The sequence below is a fragment of the Thunnus thynnus genome, chromosome 1 (genome assembly GCF_963924715.1).
Source record: "Thunnus thynnus chromosome 1, fThuThy2.1, whole genome shotgun sequence".
Taxonomy (NCBI): Eukaryota; Metazoa; Chordata; class Actinopteri; order Scombriformes; family Scombridae; genus Thunnus; species Thunnus thynnus.
In genome coordinates this window covers 31,933,832-31,960,957 of record NC_089517.1, presented here as the reverse complement: position 1 = coordinate 31,960,957, position 27,126 = coordinate 31,933,832, and the positions used below count along the sequence as shown (strand labels likewise).

The window sequence follows — 27,126 nt, the reverse complement described above, 5'->3', positions numbered from 1 at the left end:
GCTTGTCCCGATTTCGTTTAGCTTCTTCGTGTTTTTGTTTCTTTGATGACGAAATTTCACACTCCTGTGATTTTCTAAATAAGTATGATCCTCCATTTATCAGATTTTGGTTTCAAAAACTTCTCACAATACAAAATGTTTGGTCCGTTCCTCTTCGTTTTAAAACCGGTGCATTTCCGGTAGTCGCCCACTGAATCTAAAACGCGTAAGGCCCTCACTGGAGCCAGTGTTAGGTTTGTCCGTTCTGCGCTACTGTAGAAACATGGCGATGCAACATGACGGCCACCATGGAGGGGGACCTGCTCCCATGTAGATATAAAGGGCTTATTTCTAAGGTAACAAAATCACAACAATTATTATTTTCAGCTTATTAGACACTAATTAAGATATACTTATAAATAATCTATTCAATTTTTACCAAGTCTGTTCTTTTAGATGTTACTAAATACTACACACTGGACCTTTAAAGTTCCAAAAAAAAAACCCCAAAACTCAGTCCTGATCTGCTTTATCAGGACTGTGTAGGAAATAGATAATTGTGTCGTAAAATAACCAAAAGTGTTCTAAACTTAGCACATCATTTTTGTGTCAGTAGAAAGCTGACTAAACAAATATGCTTTCAGGGCCTTTAATATTTTGTTAAATAATACCAATTACAATTACAATTCCCACATTTGGTGGAATCTAGAAAGAAGTACCTGTTCTCTAAAGGATGATTTAGGTTATTCTGAGTACAGATTCATCCTTCTCCCACTCCATCATATGTGATAACGACAGTAGTGGTCTGTCTATGTTCGGGCTGCCATCTGCTTCTCCTTCACATTCATTGGGCATCATCATTGCAGTCAGGAAGAAGAGATCATTTCTCCCTGGCCATATGTATTCATCAGAGGAAGAAAGCCTTCACTTGATATTCAAAAACCAGCCATGTTACTCTGTCAGCGTACACTGTCTGATTTGCTCTTTGTAACACTCTGATTCTCTCCCACTTTCTCCTCTGGTCTTCTCCAGCTCATTCCTTTTAACTTTGTCAGGGAGAAATGATTCATTATTTGAATACATCCGCTCTGTCGCTAATTTGTAGGAAAGTGAAACGGGAGACTGATGCCCTCTCCGACCTGAATTTGCCATGTCTAATTATGCCGTCTACCTTTTTTTTAGGTCACACCTGGTGTCACAGCGCCACACTTCAGCAATGTTAAGTGGTGCTTTTAATGGGTTTTCTGCCACAGATTCAAGTTAAAAAATAAGGACTGGCATAGACTGCTTCGTATTAAGGATCAGAATTACCTGCAAGAGGGGGCAGAATCATTAAAAATCTCAAGGAGAGAGGTGAGATGAAAAATGGAATAGAGAAAGTCCAGTCTTGCCTATGTTATATTTATAATTTTATTACTCATTTATATGTTACTGCTAAGTAACAACAAAGTATTTTCTATGTATGCCGACAGTTAGGGATAATGATGTTGCATGTTGTGATGATAGAACAATAAGATGTTTTTTTTTACTCTAATTCATTTTTGACAGAGAAGGAATTGGGAATCATTTTCCTTGTCTCAAGTCTTCAGATGCAGCTGGCTTCCAATCTTTGTTTGGCATAATGTGAGTGTTGCTGCTGATGTAATCATTGGTTAATCTCATACTTGGGACATTAAAGCTAAAAAGAAGACACTGTCATCAAAGGACACACCGCTCAAATATGACAGCTAAAGCTTTCTTCTTCTCCTCTCAGCTGTACCATGCCAGAAATACAGATGCAGTATAAAACGTACGGGAGTCTGTGATCTCTGTTATGATCTTAAGGCAAAAAGTACCAGTTAAAACCACAGACTGTATACAAAGATGGACGTAGCAAGTTGTGACATCACCCATTGGTTTGCGTTGGAGCCAGTTTGAATAAAGGGAGAGGAAGGACGGGTGAAGAAGGAAGGGTATGTTTTAAAATAAATCGGGAGGAGAGCAACTCATGGTAACCAAGGAACACAATGCAACTTTATAATTCAAGAATTAATTTAATACCAGTCCAATGAACTCAAAGGATTAAAAACTGGGCTACAAACACCACCACAGCAGAACGTGAGGGGACCACCACCAGGGGGAAAGATCTCGCCGGCCCGGCCTAGGCCCACGGCTCCTACAGGCAGAGGAAGAGAATCAATGCAGGCACATAAGGAGGGGGAACATATAACATGAGCCGACCAACCGGTGCACGGTTTTTTTGAGCAAAACTCAAAAAAAAAAAACAAAGTCAAATTGAAAACAAAATTGAATTTAGAAAAAAAAAAGAAGTCAGTACAATTAAACAAATTAAACTAAAGCACAAGAAATACGATAAGCAAAAGAAAAAAAGAGAAAATAAATTAAACAAAAGGAAAAGTTAAAGAAAATGAACAAAAAGCTTAAACCAAATTAATTAAGCAACAAACTATACCCTCCTCTGGCTCAGGGTCGCTAAGATACCAGCGGTCGATACATCATAAATGACGTGCAGTAGACCAGGTTACAGCATAGCAGCAGCGGAGATTGTGTTCTAACAGCAGTGAAATGGAGGAGAACAGCAGCAACACCAGAACAGCAGCCAAGGCTGGAGGGCAGTGGGATGCCGCGGGATGCAGCCTGGACAGTAAATACCCACATAATGTTAAAACAGTCACCAGCAAGCAGAGGTGCAGCCTCCCAGGTACTAGGAGGAGAGTTTCTGTGACTGCCGTAGCCCAAACACGCTGACAGCAGCGATAAATTGCCCACGCTTCCCCACACACCGGTTCGGAGCACAACAATCCCGCTGTGAGCTTCCAGCAGGCCAAGAGACAGGCTCCACTATAGCACAACAACAAGCAGAAATTAAGCTACCTGTACAAGGCACGCTCCTACCAGAAAGCTGGGCAAAAGCTCACCTTACAGACACCGGGGGGAGGCCAAAGTCCAGCGCAGCCCCCCTGCAAACACTGATGGCCCTAGTTCAGCCAGCAGCTCGTCACACAAAGACAACAGCAAGAGAATGACAGTGCACTGATTTAATCCCAACACCGGGCCACAATTAGTTGCGTGCTTACAGGTGTCAGTGGGCTGTACTGGGTGGAGAAGGAGGCAAGAGAAAAAAAAAACAAAAAAAAAACTCCCAACCTACTGTGGAGGGATCACTCTACTACACACTACTAAAACTACAAATTACTAATATTTAAAATACTAAACTATAAAATAGGGAAACTAAAAATACTGAAACTATAAAATGTTAAAACTACAACTAAGAAAGCCCAACCTTGATAATGTCTTCTATGCCGCAGCATACAGTCTAATTGGAGAGGAGAGGGATTGTTCACTTGAGCGATGAGGTCTGGGTGAATCTGGGCTGTGAAGAGACGCTGGCCTTTCCTCGTTGTGGGGGCTCATCGGTCGTTTGCTTGCTGTCTTCTTTGGAGCCACTGTCCCCCGTGGGCCTGCTGATCACCGCTGCTCACTAATAACACAAGGAAAGATCACCCTCACAACACCAGGCGCTGCTTATACCCAAGCATATGCTGTTTCTTATACTTACACAGTAGAGTAGAGTCTGAACTCTGCCCGTTGTGTGTTGCACCGTAGTACGCTGGGTGATGTCTAGTCTCTGTGCTGGTGGGCCTGTGGTTTCCATGCCTCATCGTTGCTTTCTTCTGTCTCCGTCTCCGATCCTAGCTCTGCTCCAACTCTGTTCCAGCATGTTCTCTGGCTGTCTGGAGGTTAACAATGTTTCGGAGAACTGGGGAGCGTCACCCCACCTGCGGTCTCTGGTTGCCATGGTGAGGCAGCTTGCGGCCCTTCTCCTTCTCTCCCTCTTCCCCCCGTGATTCCACCACAGTGTGCCCCTAGATACGCCAAGGGAGAGAGGGATGTTTACATTGTTCACAACAAAGCTGCCTACACCTGGTTCCTACCTCGGCCACGGGCAGGGTTAACCGGTGCTCCCCATCCCCTGCCGTCCTCCCTCCAGATGCGTGGTCTTCCTTCTCGTGGGCTTCATCACACCTCTCTTCCCAAGGCATGGTAAGTTCTATCATGATAATCTTCTTAGTCTTGGTCCACAGGATGATGTCAGGTCTGCTGTTGGTACAGTGTCTGGGAATGTGAGCTGTTTGTCCAAATCAGCAGCCATCCTCCAGTCTGTCGCATGGCTCAGTTTGCCCAAGTTGTTCCCTTCTGGCTGCTTCCCTGGTTCATGCCCCTCCCTCACAAACACCATGGACATAGGCTTCTGATTGTTTGCCTTGCCCTTCCTCTTGTGTTCCATCTCCAGCACAACTGCCAGTTCTCTAAGGACCTGGTCATGTCTCCAAGTATATCTCCCCTGGGTGAGGGCTACTTGGCAAGATGTCAGTATATGCTCTAGAGTACCTCTCTTCCTGCACAGATTGCAGTTGGGGTTGTCTACCAGTGACCATCTGTGGAGGTTTGCTGGGGATGGGAGGGTGTCATAGATGGATCAGAGGAGGAATTAGAGCTGCAATGGTGGATACCTCCAGATATCAGTCCATGTGATAGTGTGGTTTTCAGTCTGCCATCTCTTCCATGCACCCTGGTAGCCCAGGCCTACTGCTTTGGACTGACACAGCTCCTCTTCTCTTCCTCTGATCTCTCTCTGTAGGAGGGTTCTTCTTTCAGCAGGCCCCTTTTCAGGACTGGTGTTATGAGCTCCCAAGCCCCTGTCGGCCCTGGTATACATGTGTGCCTTCTGCTTGTGCTACTGCCTCTGGTGCAGAGTGCTTCCTTCCTGTCTTGACCTTGATTCCAGCCTTTTGGACTTTTTCATCCTTTGAGTCCTGGAGGGTCTTAATTAGTCTGGTCTTGGCAACTTTGTACTCCTCAACCACAGATGTTATCGGTAGTTGTAGTTTTGAGGATTTGCTGTACAGCCCTACACTTATGAAGCTTGGTGGCACCCCAAGCCACCTCCATAGGTGCCTGCTGATGGTACGTTCCATAGTCTCCACTGCATTTAGTGCTATGTAATACAGTATTAGTGGCTAAATGAGTTGTGGTAGCAATCCATGTTGGTAAATCCATGCTCTGAACGTCCCTGGGAGCCCTGACCTGACAGTATTCCACAGGCCTTCTTCTCCCAACTGTTGCTGCATCTTTCTGATGTTATTTTGGTCTCCCAGTGAGTCATCATACCACTTCCCAAGGCATTTGATTGGGTTCCCCACAATAGATGTATTGATTCCCCCTGCGCCATGAGCTGGAATTGTTGTGTCACCTTCCCTTTTCTGATGATCAGAGCCCTGGACTTCTGAGGTTTAAATGTAGTTCCTGGCCCATGCGGCTGCTTCTTCCTGTGCTGTTAGGATCCATCAAGCTTGGATGTGTGTAGTGGTTGTAATAGTTAGATAATCCATGAATCCTCTGTATGGTGGCTGTCTAACTTTGGTGTCTGTTAGCAGAGTAACATACACCTGCCTGAATCAAAGTATACAAAGATTAATATGAATAGATTATATAACAATAGAGAAATAACAATGTAATGTAGAATTAATAATATGATGAATGTAGTGTAGTAATATGATTAATGTAGTGTAGTGTAATATAGTGATTCTCAAATATTTAACATGTTAACACAAATCCACACACACACATCTAATTAGAGATATGAAGATATTTTCTTAATTCACCAAATCAAAACAGACAAAAATGAGTCTTAATAAAACACCACAGAAATAGAGACTAACATCTCAATTCACCCATACCTGACTCTAAAAATGTTCAAATGTAAAATTAACATTTACATAGCATATTAGATCCAAAAGTACTTAATGATTTTAGTGATTCTAGAGATTGGAATATGTAGTGATCATCTGAAATGGGTACTAAGAAACAAAAAATATCAATATTCAGTGAAAGTTACGTATATCCATGTAAGTGCATACTACTATGCATTTGAATTGAAAATATATTTGAATACATGATTAAATTGAACTTATATTAAAGACGAAAAAAGTTTTTTAAAAACACAAACAATTTGCATTACTAAGGCTACTTGCAGTATATAGAACATATGATTAACTAAATCAGAATTGCAAAAGCAAGTAAACTTAACTATAAGAATAAGTCATTGACAAACCAAAAGACAGACATGTGTAAGAACCCAGCAAATGTTAAAATTCTGCTTAGAGTATGATGTATGCCTCTTAGTTCAAATACATAAGAATACACTTAAACAATGTGGGATTTTTTTTTCTTCAACATGTCATGGTTTTTAAACATTTTCATCATCATTCATTATTTCATCAAACAGATTACCCAGATGAACCCAATCTTCAAATCCTCAGAGGTCATCATACATCAACTCAAAACCATTATTACCAATGCTTACCATCTGCTGAGTGGCTTGAATAGCAGTAGTGATTCTTGTTATAAGTAGCGGAGCAGGTGGACCCAAATGCAGAGACCATAAGCTGATTGTGGCTGAAGAAACTTCTTTATTTTGATATTGTGCAGGCAAAAAACAAAAGCTCGCGAGCTGAGCAGAGCAGAATGCAGAGCGGGACTTAACAGGGCAGAACAAACCAGAGCAAACTGAACTGACAGACTGAACTGAACCCAACAGAACAGAACAGAGGATCCAAAAAACTGAACTGCAAACCAAGACTTAAACACAGACAGAACTAATAAGGGAATAGGGAACAGGTGACTAGACAAGGGCAGTTGATTGGCTGAGAAATATAGGGAGCAGGGCAGGGCTGACACGACTGATACAGGGCAGTTGTGGAGGGAAAAAACAGGCTGGGGAAAATCACTGAGAGCAGGGAAGGTGTGGAGTGGGCTGGGGAGTAGTGCAGGAATACAGGAGGGAAACACAGAGCAAACAGAAAACCAAAACCCAGAAAACACACCTCTTAATAAGTAAGACTGAGTAAGCTGTGAATACAGACTGAAATAAAAACAATGACAGACCAAATAGAAAGGCAACTAAAATAATTATAATGCCAGAATCTTTTAAAGACACACCAGAACCAGGAGACAGAAAACATAAACAAACTTAACCCATAAGTTCATATATTCCAATAGTAGATCTCTGTCTATTTACTTAAAGTGAATAACAGAAAACCGACTGGTATAGCTTAAGAAAATATACATAAAAATAACTTAAGTACAGAAGTAACACTTCTCCTACTTAGTTCAGTCTTCACCAAACAGAGAAAAAGTCTGAGGGCATCTGGTGGACTGGTGGACAATGGCAACTAAGGAATATAGAGTCAGAGTCTTTAGAGTCTCTAGAGTCAGTGACGGAACCATGGCAGTTCTGTGAACTGTTTAAGAGCTGTCACCAAACAGGAACACAGAAGAATCAAGAGAAGTCTTGATACCATGAGGGTGATTGAAAAATTAATTAATCCAGACCCCCAAGACCCAAATACACCTGAAAAATCCCCCAAGCTAAATCCATGATTCTCATGTAATTCTTTTTTACCTTTAGCTGTATCATAAACCATATCTATAACCTCTGTGGTTGCATCTCAAATACAGGAGCAACATTCAGTACCAATGACTTTGCATGCCCCCCCAAAACTACAGTTTTGACTTCTTGCAACTCCTTACACTCAGCTAACATAGCTCTGCTTGTAGAATTAATATGCCTCTAAAGGACCTTTGATAAGAATATGAGTTCCTGTCGTGAGACATATACACCATACTAGGGTAGAACACCACTGGCTATTTTTTGTATGTTTGTGATTTTTCTTCTGTGTCTGTGTAATGGAGGGTATAATTTGGCTATTTCTGTAGGCTCTACCTTCGTAATCAAAGGGATTAGATATGCTAAATACCACATACCATGTGATTCATCGTAAGGCACACAACTATAAGCTTTTTCTCCACACTCTAGATATACTCTCTCAGGTAATGGAGATTGGTTTAGAGGGATCTCTACTATTGTGTTGCAATTACTTTCTCCTAAGTCTTTGCCCTGTCACTTCCCTACTCCTTGGGAATAAATAAACATTCTGTAGTCTATGAACTGACACAGGGGGTAGATAAACCATAAACCAAAAATCATGCATAGGTGTTTGGTTAGTCTCTAAGGGAACTGTACAATTTTGTATTTTAACTGAACCTAAGGACCTAGTACCAAACCACGGTTGTATGTAAACCATAGCTTTGGCTAATACAGTGGGGGTAAAGGCTTGCGGTACACAAATTTGGTCAACCAGAGGATTGGAACAATTGGTTTGCACCAAAGTTACTTGGATTCTGTACTCAAATCCTAATTTCACATACATTTGCACATGGGTAATACACAACAGGGTCGCAAAATTGAGTCCTAAGGGAAGGTATTGCTCGTTAATTATTTTTGCAATGAATTTAGCAAAGTCTACATATTGCAAGGACTTAACTGCTTAAAACTGTTTATAGACAAAAAGGTGGCAAGATAGTGGAAGTCATCCTCTTCAACATATTCACTAACTCTGCAACTCTTCAAACTATTCTGATCCTGTGAATACTGACATCCCACAGTTTGCAATCAGGATTACCTTGTATCCGTTGATTAGTGAAACACCATAATTCTGTGGTCCCATTTAACGGGATAGGAGGTGTGTACTGCACTCTCACTGTATTTGGTGAAAGTTATACTAGTTAAACTGACTCTGTAGCATGAGGTGCCCACCACCATTTACCCCTAGAACAGAACAGTGGATGAGCAACATTACAGACATTCATTTTATATCTGTCAGTGGAGCAATCAAAGGTAATGGGATTTACTTCCCTCCTCGTTTGGATGAGGCCTGGAAAAACATGTCTATCAGTCTTTTCTGACTTGTCCTTTTTACACTGTCTCATCAGAAAAATGTCCTTCTCTTCAGTCATTTTCTCCGTTAGTTGATCTGTAACAAATTGCAAAGAGTGTGTATCCATGTGTGGTTGCAAACAATGTCTGTCCACGTGTGGTTCCAAAACTGTAGCAGTGTTAGTGTTTTGAGTATCTGAGCATGCTGGATCACCTGGATTGCCCACCCTGGTCCCCTGCCTGAGTCCACCCAGCAGAAGGAAGAAGAAGAGCCACTTCTTCACTTGCCATGGCCTTTCACCAGTGGTTGGGGGGGGGGAGGGGGGGCAAGAGCTCCTTACTGCCCTGCACACACTGAACAACCTGTGAAAACATTCTATAATGACTGTTTTGGCATCATTGTTTAACCAGTCGATCAGTGTTTTATTTGTAGCTGTCTGCTATAAGCTAAGGGAAATCAAATTCTTCTTCACACAGCATAAAGTCAGTCCCATTTGTGAACGTTATCAGTTGCTTCACATCAGGTATTAGACAGTACACACTTGTGTAAGCCACACTAGATATTCATCTGGGTATGTAATTGGATTGGGGGCTCTCCTAAATATGTCAGTAACTTGAGATGGGGTCCACAGTTTGCAAACAGGCATATCACCCACCATGATTTTAGTTACAATATTCACATACAAATCCTCCCCACAGTTTACATTCCTCAAATGATCCTACATACGGCCACTTACCATTACTCCACTCACATGAGCACTGTGAACAGCAACACATAACACCATTTTCTCAGCCTTCCTACTATTCCTGCGGGCATTCAAGGGGAAAACAGTGTTACGGTGTCATAGTGTTATTTTGTCTCTGCTGGCTTGTTCGTGGCAGGTTGATCATTTTGCTTTAAAGTTTAATGTCATTTGGTGAATTGTTCACTGATTCAGGCTTAACCTTTGCTGTGGACTGATTATTATCCATTTTGCATTCACATTAAAGCATTAAAGCATTGTTAAAATAAAAGGCCTTTCTACTGTTAATGGAATAAATAAACTGGATCTGGAGAAGTTGATTAGGGAAAAGGAGGATATCTCCTGAGCCCTCTTTTTTTCATTTTTTTTTTTCATTTTTTCTCATCTATGTTTTTGGGATGGGGGCACCTCCCCATCCCAAAACAATAGATGAATGTATGCGTAGATATCTCCCTAAAAATAGCAATATTAAGATCCGCAGGATTAGGCACAGTGGGTGAAGAAGTGGAGTTCAAAGACCCTACAGGGGGATTTAGTAGGTAGTGCGCCTTAAATTAATTGTACTTTATTTTATGTTGTATGTATGTCCACTGTTAAATGTCTGCTCAACACCTTTATTTCTGTTTGCAAAAAATCATTTAGATGTCTGTATGAACTATTGACACTGGCATCCCATATGGTCCTCACTTGACAAACTATTGTTTTTACTCAAAATTTATGGTAGTAAATCTAGCTAAGGTAAATTTAGATTCTTCATCTGTATAAACTAATAAAATACAGTGAATCAAATGAAATGTCCATGTTTATATAATGGTACAAAAAGCAAGGTTTTGGCACACTTAAAAAGTCTTTCTTCCAATGTTGTTTTCCTACAAGAACTACATTTTAAAAAGGGGAAATTGCATATTTGAAGAGAGACTGGGTGGGAGAGGCTTATGCTGCCACCACTGCAGCAGTAATAGGGGAGTGGGAATTTTGATCAATAAAAATATACCCTTTTCACTGATAGCATGACACAAAGATCGAGATGGCCAGTTTCTTATTTTAACTTGTACTTTATATGGCGAAAGTACATTAGTATCTTTGTATATACCTCCAGGAGCAAATTAGCATTTTTAGATAAAATTCAGAATATACTAGATAATAATCAGACAGGAATTATAATTATAGGAAGGGACTGTTATGTGTAGAAGTAGCAAAGTAGTAATAATCAGCAAGGCAAGAACTCCTTTTAACCGGCTTTATTGCTAGCCAGAAATGACATTCCCCCCTTACTTAAAAGGTTATGTAAGGTACATTTCAAAATAGACTAAGTAAAACATAAGAGGCATTTGTGGCAACTTAGGTTAGTAACACTCTGAACCTAACTTTAGCTGCAATACTATTTCTTTTAAGGTAATAACCAAAGCATTCCTAACATGTCACAGAGTATACTACATATTTTTTAAGTGGCTATTTCAACCCCAGTATACTGCAGTAGAATAATTGAAAATAACAGACTGTCTAATAATGTTTAGGTCATTACACTTGTTACTTGTTACCTTGCTGTTGTTTGCATTGTTCATTCATCTTATTTCTTACACATAGGTAACTGTTTGACGCAGTTCTTTACATTCCTTAACCCAGCTGAAAATCCATTAGCCAAGTAGGTGGAGTGACAACTTGAGAGTCACTGGAGCTGTATGAGACTGCTCCACAGTAGGTAAGTCAGTCGTGAAGCATTCCACCTCTCATTATCACATAAAACAAAAGTGCTTGGTCCAATCTGTCTCTGAATAAACAAGGGTGGTGTTAACTTCAGTGTACCTTTGTGGACATGGTCAGGCTTTTTCACTCTTACTGAATCCCCAGGTTTGAGGGCATGGGTCTTTGCACCCTAATATTTATCAATGTACTGTTTAGATTACAGTACATTGATAAATGATAAAAAGGAACAAATGTGAAAAATTTGTTCCTTTTTCACTGTATCTCTCACAGTAGCACACTTCTCAAACTTCTCCTGTTGTGTAACAGTTCAGATGGGGAGACACCAGTCGTTGCGTGAGGTGTTAGATGGTAGTTTTGCAGGAAGTCAGGAAGCCATTTGCTTTGGAAGTCCACCAGAGTCACTGCAAACCTACAGGAGGCAGGAGTATTCTCAAAAAGGCCCACAATGTCCAATCCCACTTTCTTCTAAGGCTTGTCTGGCACTTCAATTGGCTGGAGTGGAGCAGGAGCTGTTTTAGTTCACTTGTCCATCTGAAGCCACCAGTACAAGTTCACATAGCCTCTGTTTCGTGTGCACCACTCCTTGGTGTGTCCTTGTACTAAGTGGACCACAGTAGTGCGCAGGGAAACAGGAATGATGTAGCAATACTCACCTCTCATTACTAAGGCGTCGGACACAGAGAGTTTGTAGAGGATCAGGAAATGTGATGCCAGTGTAGGGCTGAGTTCAGGGCATCGTACAGAGGCAGATGTGAAGTCATCCATGGATAGAGCTCTTAGTACAGATATCAGGTTCGTCCACTGCAGCTGTATTGACAGGTAGTGGCAGACATGACAGGAAATCCGCAGCCTGGCTCTGTGACCCTGGTCTGTACTCTACATCATACAATCGAACTGACCACCACACCACTCTCATGCCTGCCTGGCCAATTCCTTTGGTAGCAAGCAGTGCTGTCAGTGCTTGGTTGCCTGTTCTTAGTGTGAAGCACCATCACCAGAAATATGACCTCCACTTTTCAACACACACGTGAGGGCCTCTTTATCCAATGCTGAATATTTTCTTTCTGCAGCGGTGAGGCTCCATGATACGAATTAAGCAGTACGTTCAGTCTTATCTGGGTGTATTTGTGACCCAGCCCATAGTTTGATGCATCTGTTGTCACGAAAATTGGAAGGGAGGGGTCAAATACTACAAGCACTGGACTGTCAAGTAGCAACCGTTTCAGTTCATTAAGACTGGGGTCTGCATCCACAGTCCATTCAAACCAAGAGTTTTTAGTATCCTTCAGTAGCTCTCGCATCAGCTCCACCAGTGTAATGACGTTCAGCAGGAACTTACTGTACCATTAGATTAGTCCTAGGAAGAACCATACAGAGAACAGGTCGTGTGGGGCTGGGGCATCATGGATTGCTGTGATGTGATCTGTGTCAGGCAGAATTCCCTCTTTGGAAATGACATGGCCCAAGAATCTGAGGCTTGAATGTCTGAATGAACATGCAGGCTCCCATCATGCTCATCCTGAGAAGGTCCGGCAACGATCACATTGTCGAGATAGTTGCGTACTCCAGGTAGACTTTTTAGCACTGTTTCCATCATTTTTTGGAACATGGATGGAAAGGAGGCCAAGCCATAAGGGACTGTCAGTAGTGGAAAAATCCTTCATGTGTAATAAAGGCAGTCAGGTCATAACTGTCTTCATACAATGGTAGCTGGTGGTAAGCTGAGGCCAAGACCATGGTGGAAAACACTGAAGTACCCCTGAGCTTACTCAAAAGCTCCTCCATGAGGGGCAGTGGGTGATTGTCAGCAACGGATTCTGCCTTCCCTCCTTGTTGTAACCACGATTGGGAAAATCCAAGGTGAGCCATGTCAAGTTCATCAGAGACTGGTTGTCGCACAGCAAAGGGGAGTCACCTAACTTTTGTTGCACTGGTACAGCATCTTCACGAACCTTTACTTTGTGCACAAATCCTGCAACGCAGCCAATTGAACAGGGATCAGTCTTTGTTTCCATCACAGGTGCAGGAGGTGAAGCCTGGTTGAGGTCAGCAGGCACAGCACGGTTGGGTTCATGACTGAGTGTCCATTTCAAGGTTGAAATATTACAAACAATTTAAACATTTGTATTCAAGAAAGCCCCAAGCATGGATGGATCTCCTGTTGAGTTTTATTCAACATTTTAGGAGCAAATTGGGTCCCTTATCAATTCAAATGACAAGATACATGGCAAATAATTTAGTCCTTCCTAGATCTATGTATCAAACTGTAATCTTTGTTATATTAAAACCACGTCTGGATAATCCTCTTCAGACTTTAGACCTATAAGTTTAACTGATTGTGATAATAAAATATTAACTAAACTTATTAGCAACAGATTAGCAAAGGTTTTACCAGATCTAATACATAGCAATCAGACAGAGTTAATTAAAAACAGGTACTTACAAAAAAATAGAACAAAATGTTTTGGCATAATAGAACATGCAAAAAAGCACAATATAGATTTATCAGTGATGGCAGTTGATGCTGAAAAAGCATTTTATTGTCTGACTGGCCTTTTTTGTTTAAATGTAATCTTCTGGTTGAAATCATAAAATTTTGTAAAATTATTATATAAATATTCTACAGCTAAGATTTATACTAATAATTTACTGTCTGGGGATTTTAAATTACAGAGGGGTACTAGACAGGGTTGCCCATTTCCCCACTCCTTTTTGGTCTAGCAATAGAACCGCTTGCAGAGAAAATCAGATGATCCAAAAGTTACAGGTGTCAATATAGGTAAACAACAATATACACTCAATTTATTTGCAGATGATCTTTTGATGTACCTAACTAATTTTGAAAAATCTATACCTCCTGTGTATAAAATTATTTCTGAATATTTAATGGTCTCAGGTTATAAAATTAATATGGAAAAAAACAGAAATAATGGCAGTAGGGAAACAAAAAACATAACACAGAACTTACAACAATCAATTACATGATGTGTAATAAGTGACAATAAGCAACAGATGTATTTCAATCAGGAGAGACAAGTGAAGTGAGTCTTTGGTGCTTAGACTCTACAGGGAGACTTTGAATCAAGGGACATCAGTCCTGAGCAGCAGCAAGATAACCCCCCCCCCCCCCAAGATGCTGGTGGTGGTGGCTGATGACTCCTGCTGAGACTGATAAGGCTGATGAGGTTGATGAAGTGATGTACTGATGACTGGGCTGTGATGGGGAGGTGGTGGGGCGTGCAAAATGGAACCATGAAAGCACTAGGCAGAGAGGGAGAGAACATATTTAAAAAGACAGCTGTAATATGATGGGCTGACAATGAAGGTGTGTAACCGTGCTATTGGTTAGATGTGACCAGCTGATGTGAACAGCTGAGGGATGCCTGAGGGATGGGAATGACAGATGGATTGAGAAATAATACTACAGACCTGAGCATGCAAAATATCTGTCTTCCTGACTGAACTTTTGCTAAGCTTCATTAAGGAAATTTTATTTTTTGTTATTCAATAATATGAAATCTGGCTCGATTAAATGGATGAATCCTCCTATAAACTTTACAGGAATAATTAATCTATTTAAAATGATGTGACTTCCAAAATTTTTATTTCTATTTTTGACAGTAACAATTACCCCACCTAAAATATTATTTTAAAAAAAGCATATTAAATTATTACAGACTTTATATGGGGAAAGAAACATCATAGAATTAAAGTAAGGCTTTCCATCTTCCAAGTTGGAAGGGGGATTTAATCTCCCAGATTTAGAAGTATATTAACTTGCTACTCAAGCGTTTTACCTATGCCATATAGCCAAAAATACAATAGAACAGCTGAAAATACATGAGTCTATCATCAAAACCTTTTTGCATTTATATTTTCAAAGGATAAAAACATTGATTCTGTCAATTTTATAGTGAGAAACTTAATAAGAAGGGCTAGGACAGCACACTTAGTTTACTAGCTTTACAGCACACTTAATAAACTAGGTGTGCTGTCCTAGCCCTTCTTATTCATAGTCACTACTTTAAGGATTCAGCACCCTGCTTTTATTATCATGAGTCGAGTGCGTTGTATCATATTTTTCATCGTAAGAAACTTAGAAGCAACATGGAGAAAAATGAAGTGTATTTTGAGCTGATACCTTTTCCAAAAAATACTTTTAGATTAAAATTTAATTTTAATCAATCAATTTGTATATTTCAAGATATGTTACAGGATACAGTGAAGTATCCGTAGAGTTGGATTATTCTTTTTTCATCAAATGTATTAAAGAAATTGATACTCAAAACATTGGAAATCCACATACCCTCCTACACTACTACACTGAAAAAAGAAATTTGTTATAATTTGAACATGGAAAAGACAATGGCCATCGAAAAGAACAAATTAAAGCTATAATATTTAACTTTTCTTTATTAAAATGTCTAAAAACAACTAGACTTAAGTTTTATATTTTGTTGAGTTGGGTAGTTACATTAACTCAAATGTTTCCAACAATGTTCAAACCCAGTGCAGTCTGTTTTATTTGGCCGCCTGTCAATGGTTTCTTACCCCCTTTACCAAAGAGTATACGCGCACAAGATGCATGTGTCGGTGTTGTGGTTGTCTGCCACAATGGCATCTACCAAAGAATATACGCATACAAGATAATGAATTGGCGTTGTGGTTGCCCATCAGAAACTGTAATAAATTGACTTTTATTCAGTTTTAAGCCACATTTTTATGATAAACCTTTTAGATGTTGGTCGTTTTTAATTGTATCTTTAACCATATGAAGGATTGTAGTCATTGGACATCCGGATCTTAAGTTATAAGAGAAATAAGCTGAGCAAACATTAGCAGCAGCTTGGCTAGCAGTCCCTCCCAGACGTCCTCTTTCTGTGGAGAAACATCAATTTTTTAATTGGAACTGCTTTATTTAGTGTTTTTACCAGTTTTAATCCCCATGTACATTTGTTTTGGAGAGGAGGAGAACTCTGCAGATAATTTGGCCTGTGGTAAAAACATGCTGAATGTCTGTATCTTAAGTTGTCAGAGAGACAAGCTGAGCAAACGTTAACAGCAGCTTGGTTTGCTACTGGACGTCCTGTGTCCAGTGAACAGCGTCGGAGAAACACTGAGGAGGAGACCTCTGCAGATAATTCAGCTCCTGGTAAAAACATACTGAACGATGAACACTGGAGTAATCCTAACCCAGAGAAGCTGGTTGTTTAACAATGAAGACAACAACTCCCATGATCCCACACTACTTCACATCGTCATCACACTCCATCTTTTGTTATTGTTTTGATTGAGAGACCCCTAGTGGCAGAAATTACATATTGTGCGATTAACTCAATTTGAAATCATATAGGGTAAACTATTACAAGCATTGAGTACATGAAAAAAGTACATACATACGTACATACTTAAACCGCTTCTTTTCTTGTGTTATTTACTTATTTATTGTCAGAATGTAGGACAGGTGGACAATAATGGCGCACAGTACACAACGACTGAGTTATCAGAATGTAGAGGATTGTATCGTTGTTGAAGTTTCAGCTGGTGAAGGACAAAAGATCGGGGTACTCGACAGAGAGGAATAGTATTTGAGTTATATGTGATGTATATGTATGTTTATTTAAGTTGATCAGATATGAAGATACTGAGGTTGAGCTTGTTTGTTTGAAGTGCGGGGTAAATGTATGTTGCTGTGGTATGTTATTTTGTTTTACTTTGTTTTGTCTTCCTGTCTTGTTTTGCTTTATTGTTAAGATTGTGGGTCTTTGTTTTGTTGAAGTGGGAAATAAATATTGTATATATTGAGAAATCTAAATATATTTAGATTTCTCAATATATATAATAAATATTTGATATAAACAATTATGTCAGACCAAAAAGATGGAAAGCCGTATTCTGGGATTCAAAAGGTGAGTAAACTGAGTTTAGATGGGTTTATCCTCCTCTGTATCCCTGAAGTGAATTTCAGTCTCACTCCCCTGACACTGAGGCTTTGCTTAACAGGAGGAGTTGAGACAGAAAGCCCAAGGCAGTGAAAATGAAGGACTGTTAAATAATTTTTGTCAGAAGGGGCGTCTGAGTTGGATTCAAGTAGACAAGGCTTCAGCAAAATACAAGGGATCGTCCTGTGGGAAAAAGTATGTGTCATGCTCAACACCTTCACAACCCATTCTGATCAAGCTCTTTTACTGGATGGGCAGATTCTGAATAGGGCCAAGTCCTGAAGACACACACATACACATACAGTGTGAGTGATTGCTTAGACTGACATTTACGTACAGTACTTCAAATCAATTCAGCAAGTGTCAGTTTCTTGCTCTTAAAATATATACTGTAGGCATACGACTGTAAGAAGGTCAAAGGTTAGAGGCCACAAAATCTAAATAGCAGATGCATTTGTGACTCTAGAGTAATCGGCAACGACGGACAAACACTAAGCAGGTAGGGTTAGTTTTAGCCCCATTACTTTCCTCTGTTCATATGCTCCCATTGGGCCACATCATTCAATGACATGAAGTCTCTTTCTACTGCTATGATACAGGGATCTGTCTCCAGCTCAAAACATCAGGTCCTATTTGTTTAGTTCCCTCCTGACCTGCCTATCTTACGTTCATTGTTGGATGTCTCAAAATTTCTTGCAGATTAATCAGAACAAGATGGAGATTCTTTGTCCTCCCAAAGACAAATACTCAAAGATAAACCTGGAAACTTATCAGCTTAAGCTAAATCTTCAGACTTGACTTTCAGGGGACAATTGAAAGCATTGTAAAGTCTTGCTTTCTAAAGCTAAGGAGTATTCCAAAAATAAGATCATTCCTTTTTCAGGGTGACTTACAAAGTTAGTTAACTCCGTAGTTTTGCCTTTAATGCAACGCATCACATTACGGTCCTAACCAAGCATACATCATTTACTGGTACAAAATACAGCTGCACAGCTTTTAACAGGATCCTGGAAGTATGAACACATTGCTCCTATTTTAGATGTCCTCCACTGGCTTTACAAAGCACTGGCCTTGACCTCATATTTACCTGTTTGTATCCTGAGGTCCTCAATGGCAGCTTTCTTACAGTGTGGTTTTATTGGTGCTTGTGTTATCTGATGTTTTTACTCATCCTTTTACTTGGTTGTTGGTTCTAATGTTTATTGCTTTTCTTTGGTCAGCACCTTGTAAACTTGTTAGGTTCTTCTTAAATATTTTTATTTTTATATAGCATACATTTTGTGATATTAGTTAAAGAAATAAGACAATATACAACTTCCTCCTTACATGCAAATTAATAGCTTTACGCGACCAGAGATATTTCTTGGTTCTTCATCCTGCATCTTATTATGGCATTCCTCATAAAGGCAGCTGATCACCAAGAGAGCAAGACAGCTGAGATCACAGTCTAATGAAAGTATGTCTCTATGTCATGGGACCAATGTGCAGTGGGAATGTAGCTTCTATGCACTCTGACCAAGCTAAAGAGGAAGATATGGGAGAGGTATAATGTGATTTGATGGCAAGAAAGAGTATTAGTAAGTATTTTTAGGAGATCTGTTTTCAGCATTGGTGGAAGGAGTACTCATATCCTTTACTGAAGTAGAAGTACCAATACAGCAATGCAAAAATACTCCATTAAAAGTAAAAGTCCTGCATGAAAAATCCTAATTAAGTAAAAGTACATAAGTATTTGTAGCAAAATTTAAAAGTATTTAAGTAAAAGCAGTGGTTTCGTCCCTCTTACTGATATGTTAGGCTATTATTTATGACATTAGATTATTAATACCGAAGCATCAGTGTGTAAGCAGCATATTACTGTTGTAGCTGCTGGAGCTAGTTTGGTGGAGCTAGTTTGAACTACTTTATATACAGTTAGCTAGTTTAGTCCAGTGGTTCCCAACCTAGGGGTTGGGCCTCTCCAAAGGGTCACCAGTTGTGAGATGATTAATGGGAGAGGAAAGAAGAAAAAAACAAGTTCTGATACACAAATCTGTTTTTAGTTTTTGGACTTTTTCTCTAATCTTTGATTTTTGGTGAAATATTGGATCATTTGAACATTTATTGAAATGAAACCATGTGAGAAGTTTAGAGGGAAAAATCCCTGAAATGTGACCCTGACTACACACTGCTTTTTGTAAGACGTCAATAGACAAAAAGGTTGGAAACCACTAGTTTAGTCTTTAACGATGTGTTGTATTTCAAAAGTTTGTTATATTTAATATCCATTGTGTCAAATCTTCATCTGAAAACTAACTAAAGCTGTTAAATAAATGTAGTGGAGTAGAAAATACAATATTTCCCTCTGAAATGTAGTGGAGTGGAAGTATACCAAATGGAAGTAGCATCATATGGAAATACTCAAGTAAGTTAAGTTCAAAATTGTACTTAATTACAGTACTTGAATAAATGTACTTACTTTCCAACACTGAGTTTCAGTGTAATTCAAATTGTCTCGATTTTTGAAAGCAAGGATTGGTATTTTGTGGACTACATTCTTACTATGACAACACCCCCAAAATACAGTACTGAATATATTCAGTGTTTCTTGTAGGGCTTTAGTGTTGACAGGGTCAATACATCTATTTAGATGATCATGAGAAACTAAAATTCCATGAGTGGAGACAGACAGAAAAACATTTTGTTGTTGGTTTTACAGACTAGCATCCCAGAAGCTGTTTACTTAAATTATCCCACACCACAGTGGAAAGATTTCTCTGGTCAGATATGTGATATGAAAAAAAAATCCTGAAAAAAATTAGGTTTCTGTTTTCTTAGTCAAATAAGGGAGGGAACTTCTATTATATCAGTGGGAAACAGCATGTAACATCTCATATGCTGTTCAATTATTGGCCTGATATGAATCTGTTTGCAGTCTAGGTTTTTTGTTAAGATGGAAGGAGTGGCTGTGAAGTCTGAAATGAAGGAGGAGGAGTCCATCCACTGTGCTGGCAAGGTCTTTTATACCTGTAGGGAGTCAGGGAGGAGGAGAGTCAAGGTCTGATTAATATTAGAGCTCTGATCTGAGCTCTTTCTCCCAGATTCAGGGCTTGTTTATGTGTGTAAAACCACCAAACTGTTCCACTGGGTGAAACGGTAAAAACATAACACAGACCAAAGCAAGACACATCACCAGAGTCAGAAATCATGTTAAAGTTGCATCCGCACGCACAGAGAGAAAATCTAATATTTACAGTAACTCTCTGTGGTCCAGCTTCAGAGATCACTCATGGCTGTCAGTACTATAAAGCAGTAAACAAAAAAAGAGAGACACATCTATACTTTATCCATGTGTAGGCTTGGCCTTTTATTTCTCTGCGTTTATTGTGTAATATGAGGTTAACAGAAAATGAAAAATATTGAAATTAACAGAAAGTGTATACGTCTACAAAAGGGCATGTGTACAGAAAAGATGTGGATGTGTAGGAGTCTAGATATTTTCTTTACATATGGACTTCTGCAAATGGCCTTTTGATTTTCTGCATCTGTATGCTGGTCATAATGCTGCTTTCTCGGTCAGATCTCCCTGGAAAAACTGCTTTAATCTCAACAGGATTACTCAATTGTTAAACAAGGTTAAATAAAGTCAATACAAGTTAAATGTGAGGCTAAACAAAATGATAAATGCTGTGCCACATTATGTTTGTTGGGTTGTGTCCCAGTTTCAATGTAGGTTGCCTGTTTGATATCTGGTACACATAGTGAATAATAAGACCCTTTTTAAAGAGAATACAATACACGCACGCAGTAGCTGTTAATCAAATTTGTGAAGTAACAACAGGTTTCTTAGTTAACATAGCATGGCAGATAACACTGTAATTTTATTAAACTTCTCACTGTTTTACTGGTACAATGTTTATAACTGCTCACGTTCCTGCTACTATTATTACTGCTTGTGTGCTTAATACTGCAAATGATGCTGCTGCTACTACTGTAACTACCACCAGCCTACAGTTGACTGGAATTGCTTCTAGTGTACTTCTACAACAAAAGCTATTACTCTCCTTCTATTACAACTTTCATCTACTGCTATGCCTACTGCTATTATTACTTCTTCCTGAATAATAAGAAATAAAAACAAGCATGATTTGCAAACAAAAGGATTACAGATAAATGCTGCTCAAATCAATTCAGTACAAGAAGACAAAAGGAGGGATAAGCAGGAACTATTTTCTGTATTTTTACTTGTTTGGAGAAATTGAAATCTGTGGCCGATTTTTTTAACTTTCCAAAACTGACAATCATTCTCATTCCATGCAGTGATTAACCAGATGTGCTGTTGAGTGCAACATGCCTTTTAGAAAAGACTGGCGTGAAGGTGTGACCTATGACGGCAGGCTTTTCACCTTTGAGTGTGACAATTCAGAAGAGGTATAAACACTTTTGCCTTTAGGTGGGCTCTGCTGACACTTTCTACAAACTAGTTCATTTGAAGTGTACTGAACCCTTTTGTTGTGCTATTGGAACCTAAGACATTGTGTGTCAGGTGTACACTGAGACAAAACCCTATGCACCACTTAGAACAACTGCACTGTACACATTATTGCAAGGGACCCTCCTATCAAAGTCCTCTGCACATCTTTTGTCTCCTCCTGTCAGTGTAATGGCAAGAGAAAACCAGTCACAGCTGTGTTTTAACAGATGAGAAACTAATGTTTCAATCATGCGGCAAAGAAGAGCCTACTATCCAGCTTCATGACATGCAAAACATGATACTAATGTTAATTTGCTGCAGATGATGCCGCGTTTCTGCCTCACAGAGTTGATCTAACTGGTTTCATACGTGCCTTTACCACATCATTAACAAGTCAACGAGGCGAAAAACTGCAGTAGCCTCAGACAGACTGAGACATGCAGGCCAGCACTGAAGAAAAAAAGTAAGGGAACTCTACTTTTTCCCCTGCCTCTTATTTCTTCTGGAATAAGGGCCTGACTTTCTCCACGGATTCTATTTTCAAGGCTTTGTGACAGTGACCCCTTCGACACCTCTGTAACACTTTGAGAGCATCAGCGGGTTCTGTTTGTTTTTACTCTCCAATTTTTTCACCTTTTGCCACTAACACAATCATTTGTTGTATTGGAGAAGATTTCCTACCAATGTCTGTACCTGACACTAGAACTTCACTTGAAGACATAGTAGAAAGTTACGTGGTCTTCGTCTCAGGTGGGATTGGGTACTTTTCTCCGTTCCAAATCTACTTTGCAAATTCACCAAATAGAATGGTTCCTATATTGAATTCTTTAATTTTTTAAAACCTCCATTCTGCATCATACAAACAAGAGTATCAGCAATATTTGGGCCTTTTAATCTAATAATAGTTCAGTTTAATTTCCAGTGTAAATGTGGTAGTGTCTGTTTCTGATGTGTTTCAGGTCAGGACTCTGCAGCACATTGACACCTTATATTGTGTCAAGACCAAGTGGCAGCCTCCAGAGCTGAAAAATGAAGCCAACGCCTAAGCTAGCTCCAAAGGTGAGTCAATCCCCATAGACCCCTATGCTAAAATGCCCAACTTTACAAAAAATAGTTTTGGTCACTATAGCTAATTTCCTCATCAATGACAACTGTACAGGGGGTGAATTTTTATATAACTTACCCATTTAAATTTTATTAAGACTTAAACTTATGCATAATTAAGGGCGTGGACGCTTTGAGTGACAGGTGGGTTACCATGGTGACAGTGTTGGTTAGGGAACATAACCATGGTGTAACCCCAGATTCACAGAGTATAGGCGCAGCCGTAGCCATCGCTATTTCAGTTCATGAAAGTTAAAGCTATAATACGTAACTATTCCGCATTAAAATGTCTAAAAACAACTAGACCTATGTTATAGATTTTGTTGAGTTGTGTACTTACATTATCCCAAATGTTTCCAACAATTTTCAAACCCAGAGAAATCTGTAATCTTAATTAAGGTAACGGACCGTTTCATTTGGTCGCCTGTCAATGGCGTCATACCCCTCTACCAATAGTCCACAAGATGCATGTGACGGCGTTGTGTTTGTCCGCTACAATTGCATCTACCAAAGAGTAACTTACACACATACAAGATAATACATCGGCTTGTTGATTGTTCAACTGTAACTGTTATAAATTGACTTTTATTCAGTTTTAAGCCACATTTTCATTATACATTTGGTCATTTTTAACTATATTTTTGATGAGGGATTTTAGTCATGACGTCTGGATCTTAAGTTATAAGAGAAATAAGCTGGGCAAATGTTAACAGCAGCTCGGCTAGAAAGCCCCTCCAGGAAGTCTGGTGCTCATCGAACATTGTCGGAGAAACACTGATGTTTTAGGTGAAACATCTTTATACAGTATTTTTACTGATTTTAATCTGCGTGTACGTTTGTTTTTGGAGAGGAGGAGACCTCTGTGGATAATTCGGCTCCTGGTAGAAACCTGTCGAACGCCTGGATCTAAGGTTATAAGAAAAATAAACTGAGCAAATGTTGGCAGCAGCTCAGCTAACAGCCCCTACCGGACGTCTGGTGCTCGCCAAACATTGTTGGAGAAACATTGATTTTTTAGGTGAAACTGCTTTATTCAATATTTTTACAGTTTAAATCCCTGTGTACGTTTGTTTTTGGAGAGGAGGAGACCTCTGCATATCCTCATCAGAGAAATAAGCTGTGCAAACATTAGCAGCAGCTCAGGTAACAGCCCCTACCAGACATCCTGTGCCCACTGGACAGTGTCAGAGAAACACCGATTTTTTTACATGAAACTGCTTTATTCAGTGTTTTTACCTGTAATCACCGGGTCCGTTTGGAAGAGACCTCTGCGGATAATTTGGCTCCCAGTAAAAACATCCTGAACAATGAATACTGGAGTAATCCTATCCTGGAGAAGCTGGTTGTTTAACAATAAAGACAACAACTCCCATGATCCCACACTACTTCACACCGTCATCACATTCCATCTTTTGTTATTATTTTGATTGAGAGATCCCTAGCGGTTGAAATTGTGCGTTTAATTGTAACATTTTGGTCGCCTAAACAAGTCTTGTTCATCGTTGAGTTGTACTAAACAACCCTCTAAGATGGTGAATGTTAATTTTTTTCTGGTAAGTACATTTTGTTTTAATGGTTTTAAGGCTGTTTTTCACTAGTGAAATCACAGTTAACCATAGACTGTAAATGCGCATCAGCTCCACCCTCTCGTCCAAATATGGTCTCATCTGGCTCCAAAAATCCAAGATATTTTTGAACAGTCAAAATGCAAACCTAAGGCTTCAAAATGGGAGTCCACAAACCAATGGGTGATGGTGGCTACATCACAGTGGCCACATCCATTATTTTTTACAGTCAATGGTCAAGACATGAGTGTAGGACCTGCTGAGCATATCACAAAAGTATCTGAAACCCAGCAGCATTTCAATGATACTATCTGTTATCTTTCTAATTACTCATCTTAAATATTCAAGTAGTGGTACAGTTTAAAAATCCCCTGGTAAAGAAACATGTACAACACCTAGTGGCTGTGGAAACTCTACTTCCACTTCTCAGAGTGGTAGAAAGACAACACATGATTACATATATTATCTGCTAGAAACAGACTGTGAGTGTAAGCATAATAAACTGATGGGTCTAACTTCACATGGGATTATAATCCATGTAATTTGACACTGAACAATATGCTGCCTCTTTCCCAAGTCAAAGTTTCACCTCCTATACAAGACAAGATAACAGTTGTGCCCTGTGCAACTCTGCACATTAGCAGCCAAAAGTGCAAACAAGAGATATATTCAAAGGATTTCATTATCTAGATATAATGTGGCATCATGTCAGTAAATATCTTTGAAAAAAATTAATGACTGTTCATTTAATACTTTTCTTTTTCATTTCATTTGGATGTCAAATTTCTGTCTTAATAAGGCAGCACAAAATGTGTTTGTAGCAATTAATCACCATTAATGGACAGTTCATTTAAACATCCTCTTAAAACAAGACTTAATTGCACAAGCACAACAACAATTGTAAAGTGGCATATTCATTCCTGAATGCATGATGTGACATTCTAGTACAGAACAAAAAAATCCAAGCACATAATTATATATAATATAAATTATTATCACGCAAATAAACATTTATTTCAGCAACAAAAGTCTATATTTTCCTCTTTCCTCTCCAATTTATTTGAACATTTGCTATTTTCCCACATGAGTTCACGATAATAACCTCCTTCACTCAGTTTTGCTGAATTGGAGGGGTAGTTTCTGATGGGCTGGTAATAAGTTACTTTTACATACAATTTCTGTCTATGCTATATTAGCTTGAGACCTTGCTATCTTGATAGGTAGCTAGCAAAGTTCTACAGTATTTCCTTGACAAAAATTTGTCTTAACTGTGCCAGTAAATTTCAATAAATCTTTCAGGATCAGGAAAATACCAAACTTGTCAGAGTGCTGCTGGTGCTGGTTGTTGTGCCGACACAAAAATACATATGTACAGCCACAAGAATGGCTCTGTGAGGCTGTACTCAAACACAGTGCTTTGCAGCTAAATGGTAATGCCCATGTGTTAACATGCTGACAATAACAACAACAATGTTTAACATGTCCACCATATAGCTTGTTAGAATACTAACATTTGCTAATTAAACAGAAACACAAGTGCAGCAAACAAAGTATTGGACAAATTTAAATTTTGACCTGCAGTTGACCCGCATTATTCAGGCACTTTGTAAATATTTTTTTACAGTGATTGTGATGAAAGAATGACGTCAAGGATAAAACCGAGTGAAATAAGCTTCTATTACAGTGTGCCTGGGATCGAGTATCTGGAAGGAGCTTCGAGTGGAATTTCTGTTCCTGTTAAAAGAGGCCACTCGAGGACGTTTGGGGATCTGATCAGAATTCCTCCCAGACATCTCCTGGTGGAGGTATTCGAGACATGTCCAACTACAAGAAGGCCCTGCAACACACTGGAGGAATTGCACATCCTATCTAGCTTGAAAACGCCTTGCCATCCCTCAGGAAGTGCAGGAGAACATGGATGGGAAGAAGTGCTGCTGATTCTGCACTGTAGAAACTGATGAGGAACTTATGTGCGTATTGTCCTAAAATGAAGCTGAGTTCTACAACTGCATGCTTTTTTTCTGCCTCCGATTTTTTCAGGTACTTTACCTATTTCTTGGATAATTTTGGAGAAACTTGACATTCCCTGAACAACCACCATATCATAGCAAACCTATTGAAAGTGAAACAAGCTGTGTATTTGTCCAGACGTTATTGTAGGAAGGTTCTTCAGGTCCATGTTCTGTGAAAGCAGATTAACAACTAACAATCTGTTGAACTCTGTTGAATTTGTTGAACTTTGCCACACCACCACTGAGCTACGTGAAAATTGTTGGTTGGTTTCCAAAGCTATCTCCAAGTTGGAAAAGAACAATACTTACAAGGGACGATCAAGCACCTGAATCCCATCAGGTCAGATAAAGTAAATCTACTGTATCTCTTGGATAAATAGGACATCCTTTTCTTTTGTAGATCCAGTTTTGCATAGTGCAGCTTCAGGCAGAATAGACAAAATTCTCCGGTGTTTCCACTTCTTCTGTGCAGCCACAATAAACAGCTGCTTACTTACACTCTTCAAGGGCAGCAGTGTGTACTGTGTGTTTAACCTCTGTTGCTGAACATAATAAAGTATGCAGTATTGCACGGTATTGTGCCTGTGAGAGTGTGATCCATGAAGAAGAGAGCATTATAAAACCATCATAAATGAAAAGAGGCTGCAGATAACAGTCCCTAAACACTTATGCTGCTCCCCTACTATCCATAATCATTGAAGAAACGCTGCATTACAGTGTCCAAACACAAAACAGTGCAAGCACTCTGTCATTTAACCTTGACTTAACATCTAATTCCACCTTCAGAGGATAGACATTAGTTGTGTCATCCAGCAGAAAGGAAAGCAGAATGTGGAATTTGT

The 27,126-nt window shown here is 39.4% G+C and overlaps 1 long non-coding RNA gene across 1 annotated transcript; it reads left to right on the top strand.

Moving 5' to 3' along the window:
- Nucleotides 1-732: 732 nt before the first annotated feature.
- On the top strand, nt 733-26,860 carry LOC137186762 (uncharacterized). The gene is made up of 4 exons (XR_010929098.1): nt 733-1,332; nt 1,528-4,023; nt 22,563-22,662; nt 25,957-26,860. It is a non-coding gene; the product is annotated as an uncharacterized lncRNA (long non-coding RNA).
- The last annotated feature ends 266 nt before the right edge of the window (nt 26,861-27,126 follow it).